We start from the raw sequence: 7,054 nt of genomic DNA, 5'->3' as shown, positions 1-7,054 counted from the left end.
TGCGGAAACCCGCGCCCCTCGCGCTCCGGAACCGTTAGCCGCCCCCGCCCGACGCCTCCTAAGATCAGAACCGGACCTGACCGGTCCGTGGGGGTAGGGGGCAGTCGGTCCCCGGAGATTCGCCCCAGATGTACACCCCGACTTTGAGGATTCCGGGTCAGCCCGTGAACTCCTGCCAGCTGGGCCTTCGGGGCTCGTTCCACATCACCTCTTGTTTACCCTGTCTTCGAGCAAATCCAACTGAGCCGCCCCACTAACTCCGGCTTCCATTGGTCGACTGTGGATCTCTCTCCACCCCCTCGAGGTCTATTTTTACATAATTTATGCACCGCGCCATTGGCCCGCGGCCCCAACCTAGTCTGATCCCCATTGGTCGGAGGCCGTTCCCGCGGCCGTCCATCACCTCTTGTTTACCCTGTCTTCGAGCAAATCCAACTGAGCCGCCCCACTAACTCCGGCTTCCATTGGTCGACTGTGGATCTCTCTCCACCCCCTCGAGGTCTATTTTTACATAATTTATGCACCGGGGGCCACTGGCCAATCAGCACAGGCTTGTTTATGTAATGAATGTAAGGACGTTTTTCATTCATAAAAAACGCGACCTGAGGGGGAAGCTTAGCTGAGTCAGTGAAGCACTTAAAGGGGCCGAGGCCAGGAGGATCTGCCGTTACTTCCCTTTTCGCAGCTCTCCCGATTTTTCGCCAAGCCTTGGCTCTTCGCCTTTTCCCTTTCCCCCTCACTTCTCCCTCTGCAAAGCCACGACCACGATTGGGTCGCTTGGCGCCAGACGTTCGCAGCTGCAGCACCAAGCAAAGTTATCATTTTAGAATCCAGGCGAGAGGAATTCGGCATTCCGCACAGAGAGAAACTCGCTGGCCGGCCTGGGCGTTCAGCCCACGGAAAACGGAAACCGAGCCCTCTAATCTTAGTTACCTTTAAGAGAGGCCTTAATTTCTTTACACCGGGTTTCCAGTGAGAAGAATAAGTAGTTAACGCCTTTTAAAATCTGAGCTCTTGCAGATTTTAGTCACTCTTTTATACTGGCAAGGCCTAAGGCCCAGCCAGATCCTTAAGTTTAACTGCAGCTCGTGCCCTCCGTCCCAGCGTGTTCTGAAGCCGAGGTGCCAGCGGGTCGGGACTCAGGGAAATCCTCTCCCCTGACGGCACTAGACAGTCAAAAGACCTAGATTCACAAGGCCCCCTGAAACGGGCGTGCAGAGCCACTTGCCTGTCTCCCCGGGCTGCTTGCTTTTCATTTAAGTGTTGAATGCAAGATGGTGTGTTTGCGAATTAGATCCCGCGCCGCTGAGAAGGACTAGGAGAGCTCTGCTTGCCAAATCATACAGCTCTGACTGCAATTGTTGAAATTCTTAACAGGGTGTTCCAGGAAACTAACAAACAAGCAGCCCTGCTCCCCGCTAAGTGCTGCCGCCCCTACTTCTCCCTTCAGTGAAGGGCCTGAGCAGGCTCTCTGGTCTTCCCCTAGACGCAGGGGCTGCTGTTCTTCAAGAGGGGTGCCCTGACCCCTGACCGCGCACCCTGTGGGTCAGCGGTAGGAGGAAAGATGCCAAGCCTTAGGAGAGAGCTCCCAGCAAAGAGGGTCCTGCGGTGGCCAACCCTGGGGCTTCTTCCGCACCCGCTGGGCATGCAGAATTGATTTTTAGGAGAAAGAGAATTTTAAATCAAAATTTGCCCACCTGCCTTTTCATGTCCACTTGTGTACCGGAGTGGAACTTGGTGTGTTCATGAAAGCCTTTGAACCATTTGAGCCCTAAAAGAATTGGAGCACTGCCCTGAGACCTGGGCCCAGCCCCCAGTAGGCTGAGCCCCTGACTTTGGGACAGACTAGGATGGGCTATAGCAGATGTGTGGGCAAGTGCTCTGAGCTTCCAAGGAGCAGTTCCTCCGTGTTGAGTACTGTGCTTGCTACTCCAGTGTTTCCTTAGCATCTTTGTTCCCCAAGCAGTGTCACTTCTGTCTGGTGGCTGGAAATTTTACTTCAGTCCACTTGTGCTTCCGGTTTGTGGCTGACATCCAAAGATTCTATCTCCCTAGCCAAGTGCAGGATCCCCCTCAACTCCCAGATCCCCTTCTTCCCCACTCCTCCCATATCTCTTCCCTTGTCAGTCTGCTCTCTGATCTGGTTTCTCTTTGAGTCTCTCAGGCTCTTTCCCTCCTCTGGAAGGGTTAGTTCTAACCCACAGATCCTTACCATAGAGGCCATAGCAAATCAAAAGTATGATTGCTTTACAACTTCGGCTGTAGGAAAACGAAGGACCCTTCACAGAGACTTCCTGAACAGGGCTGGTTGGACTTGAAGCCTGGAATGTGGCTCTGGTGACCTTTGCCTTGTCCTAAGGCTCTCTGTGAAGAAAAGTTGGATTTTCTGGTTGGAATTTCTAGATAGTGGTTAAATGGTGGGGTAGAAGAAGAGTTGAGCAGTAGGTTTTTTGTTTTTTGTTTTTTTTTGGTTCGGGGATCAAACTCTGGATCTTGCGCTTGCAAGGCAGGCGGCAGAACCCCTGAGCTAAATCCCCTGCTCCGAGACTCAAGATCATATGTAGGGATTTACACTGGAATAGAGCTACTGTCAATGAATTGCATAGTCATCCAGGAAGCATCTATTTTTATTTTGTACCAAATATCCAGCCAGACTCTGTACTATGCAAAAATGATGACTAGGACTCAGGCTCTGCCTTGGAGTCATGCATAGTCTATTGCATCATTTCACTAGCTGTGGTTTTCAGAGCACTTATATATGACTTATCTGTGCCATAGAGAATTCTCCGCTGGTTATCTGATTTTGTCCCTGCAATGATGGTACTGAAGCAGTCAACATTATCAACACCTCCATTCTACAAGTGAGAAACTGAGGTACGGCAAGGTTAAGAGATTTGCTAATGGTCGCAGAGCTGGTAAGGCAGGTTGCTGAACCTGGGTAGGGCAAAGATGGTCCACTCCAGAGTCTATACACAATTCTGTTGCTCAGCAAGACGCCGGGAAACCTCATTTAAACCCAGAGAGGTAAAAGACAAAACCAGTTTGTGTCATAGACAAGCAAGTTTAGCTCAGTGTAATATAAGGAAGGACCATGGATTGTTTGGAGTGGTCGGATGGAAGAATAGTACAGTGGGCAGTGAGTCTTCAGGAGGCATTTTCACAGGAAAATGTCAAGCTAGTGTAGAGGCTACTGCACTGGCCAGGATAGAGGCCCTCTCAAGAATATCCCAGCTCTCGGGTGATTCTGGGAATTCGGTCCAGGTCTGACGGTGGGAAGAAGGCAGGGTAGGGATGGTAGACCCTACAATGCTGCCAGGACAACTCAAGTGCCCAGGACTGCTTCCTCACTGATAAATGTTTACAGCTGTTTTCCTTCTGCTCTTCTTTTCTTCTCTTTCTCCTATGATGTACCTCCCCTCCTCCCAGCCCGGTTCCATCCTCCTTTTCTTGTTATCTTGGCCTTTGTAAGAGTTCAGGGTCAGTAGTTAGGAGTTCTTTGTCTAGTACTTTGAGTCTTTCCTCCTAAGAACAATGCTTACATTGGAGGTTTTGTAGAGCATGTGTTTTAATTATCACTCCTTCTCCTTCTAGGGAGAATTAGGATCGGAAAAGTAAACAAAAAGAGAAACCAGCCTCTTTGGAACGTTCATCTCACGTCAATCTAGCCTTTGTCCTCCGGTCATAGCAAAGCTCACTTAGTCACAGTAAGAAAACTGGACCCTTGTTCTTTACACTCAGTTAGTTTACTGTGCATCTTCAGAGAACAACGCAAAAGAAGAGACTAAAAAAAAAAATAAAAAAAAAAAAAAAAAAAAAAAAAAAAAAAAAAAACTTGTCCCAAACCTTGGAGCTTCTTTTTCTCTTTACAGGACTGCTTTTAAAGTGTCCCCTAAAATGCTAAAGCAAATCATGGTATAAGACAGGCAGCTCTGCCTTGAACTAATGACCAGGCTGGTGGGGGACTTGTGGCCCCATAGAGGGCTTAGTCCCTCATTCTGGGACCTCCTGCGCTTCTCTTAGAAGTTCTGTCGTGAGTGCTGTTCTGACTGAAGATGAGGGATTAGGCACACAGTCCCCAAGAATCGTCCCCATTCTTGTATAGTGTGGAGCAACGGACTGGAAGACAGTTTCTAAAAGGTATGAAAATATTTTTCTGTCCTCAAAGGAAATCTAAAGAACACTATCTTCTTTTCTAAAATTCAGAAATAAATACCTTAAGAACTGAAAGAAGAAAACTTTGTAGATTCAAAGTTTCTTTTATTTTGAGACTTGGTCTCGCTGTGTAGTTCAGACAGGCCTTGAACTCACTATGTGGCCTAGGCTCATCTCTAACTCATAGCAAATTTCCTGCCTCAGCCTCCCAGTGCTGGGATTACAGGCATGCGCCACCATGCTCAGCTTAAAGTTTCTTTAAATAAATAGGAGCCCCTCGCCTCCAAGGAATCCTTATAAACCAGGGGATAGTACTAGTGGACAGACAGTTACTGAGAACTTAATATGAGCCAAGTACTCTGCTAAACACTTTATGTGCATAGTTAGTCCCAACAAAAAGCCTTCTGAGGGAGGAACTGTTCTTATCACCTCCACTTTTCAAAGTGGGAAAGCTTAGGCACTGGAAAGTTTCAATAAATTGCTCCAGGCCACATAGCAACCCTGAGTAGGAAGGCTGAACCAAACAGGTTTCTTCCAGAGACTGCCATTCAACCCTTCAGGGACACTGCTTACCCCACCCATTCACTTAAATTGTGTGCCTAAGGACAGCAGCCCGCCCTCGAAGAGTGCCAGGCCCTATTTCGGGGCTTTGCTTATATTAATCCCCTTGTACCTCCTCACAGCCCCATGAAGCAGTATAATATTATTGTCAGGCTGGGGATTTAGCTCATTGGTTCTGCCCTCTGTCTTGCAAGTGCAAGGTCCTGAGTTTGATCCCAAACACAAACAAAAAAAGAAGAATAACATTATTCATTTTTGTCGATGAAGATGCCGAGGCAGAGAGGTCAGTCAATTTGCCCAAGGTCATATAGCTGGTCAAAATTAGAATCAGGAGCAGAAGGCAAACCTTGCTCCAAAACAGTTCTCTATGCTACTTTAATTGCCGCAATCTCTCCCTCTGTCATCTTGCCTTATCCTTGCCTAGGTGATTTGGCTGCCCACCTGCCCCTCCCAGGGAGAGTGCACACCCTGGGGATTTGCTCCAGCAACTCCAGCCCAACCTCTGAACGGCTCTCTTGGGCCATCAAGGGTTTGCCTTCATGAGAGCCACTTTAGAAATAGAGTGGAAAATACATTCACTGGGCATTCCCGATGCGCTTGGCTGTTACACACTTAACATACAATGTTTTTTATTTAACGTCTCCAAACTCCTGTCAGAGGTAGTGACAATGCCCGATTTGTGGCTATGAAAGCTGAGGTTCCATGTGAGGTATTTAAATATAGGCCTGAGATTTCTCAGGAAAGAGCAGGCCAGGTTGAATGCAGGTTCTTCATCCTCTAATCCGGTTGACCCCAGGAGTCATATTTTTGCCCTAGTTTAGTCCTGAGCCCTCACTCATGGTTCTTAGATCTTGTTTTGTTTTGTTGTGTACCAGGGATTGAACTTGGGACCTTGCACTTGTGAAGCAGGCGGCAGAATCACTGAGCTAAAGCCCCGGCCCGTGGTTCTTAGACCTTATGAAGCAGTGACAATCAGAATTACCCTACAGGAGTGAGGAATTGAGATTCCTGATGGCTGAGGACTTCTTCCTTAAGCCCAAAACCTTAAAAAATGAAAAATGGCGGTCTCTGGAAACTTCCCACAGTTTCCCACCGACTTCAGCACAGAGTCCAGCTCTGCGGCAGGATGGTCACAGCATCCTGGTGACCCAGTAGTCTCTCCCAGTCCACTCAGGGACGAACCTGCCTGTTTCTAGAGCCCGCCACACACCAGCGTCCTGCTGTATGTCATGCCCACAGCGCTCTGCCTACTCCACACGAGTAGGACCCCGCGGCTATTAGGAGACCTGTGTCTGATGGTTAATGTTTTCCTGCTTCTTCTTTATTGTTAGCCAGAATTTCTCAGTGCATTAAAACACAGCTTTTCTAGGTCCTCATGTCCCCAGCAATTCTGTCTCTCGTCTGCCAGCTTGGAAACTAGCAAACTAGTGGCTTGAAAATGAGAGTAGAGAAAGAGCCCATGGGTTCTAAGAGAGAGAAAGTGCTCACTCCAATGAGGAAGTGGAGGAACTTGAATTTGTAGACTTCGCAAAATGTATTTTGACCCCTCAGAGTTCTCTTTTTGCTTCCTTTTATGCCCTTGGTGGTGAGTTTCACATGACCACCAGTTAACACTTGAAGTGCCCTTTTTGGATTTTATTCCCAAGGCGGCAGCAGGCTAACTCAGCATGTGCCTGCCTGCCTTGAGCTATGAAAGGCCTTGCTCGGGCTGCTTCCAGCAGCCCCACTGGGGAGCTGCTGGAATGTGGCTTCCCTCATGGGCTGCTTCGGTGCAGCAGCTGGAGAGCGGGCAGTGAGCCGGGTGGTTCTTTCAGCTCTTGGCTTGGTCTGTAAATGTCCACCTCCCCTCAGGTTCTGCTTGGCCCTTGGAAGGTGTTGTAGTCGGGGTTTGCAAGGAAATAGATTTAGTACAGGACTCATAATTTATCGGGTTATTTTATAATATTTACCCAAAAAAGTCAAATGTAGAGGCGCGCAAGAGATCTCTCCACACACTAGAGTCCCAGAGAATCCAGCCGAGAGCCTGGATCCCACGGCAATGCCCTACACAAGTCCCGCTGGAGGCCTAGAGCCCGAGGCAGTGTCCTTCATGAGTCCAGCCAGGGGCCCAGAGCCCACAGTGATGTCTCGTGCTTGTCCCTATGGAGGGTCTGCACCGGGAAGGCCCAAAGGCCAGTGGTGGAAGCTGGAAAGCCCACGCTGTCCAGGTGAATGATCTGTGCCACCAGGCTGAAGGATCTGCACTGGAGCCAGGAAGTGACTCTCAGCTCCTCTGGGGCGGGGGATTTAGCTCAGTGGTGCTGCCAAAGCAAGATCCAGAGTTCGATCCCTGGTACCAAAA

This window comes from Fukomys damarensis, unplaced genomic scaffold (assembly GCF_012274545.1).
Source record: "Fukomys damarensis isolate Sample0158 unplaced genomic scaffold, DMR_v1.0_HiC HiC_scaffold_12, whole genome shotgun sequence".
NCBI classification, from domain to species: Eukaryota; Metazoa; Chordata; class Mammalia; order Rodentia; family Bathyergidae; genus Fukomys; species Fukomys damarensis.
Note: the sequence above shows the minus strand (reverse complement) of the source record.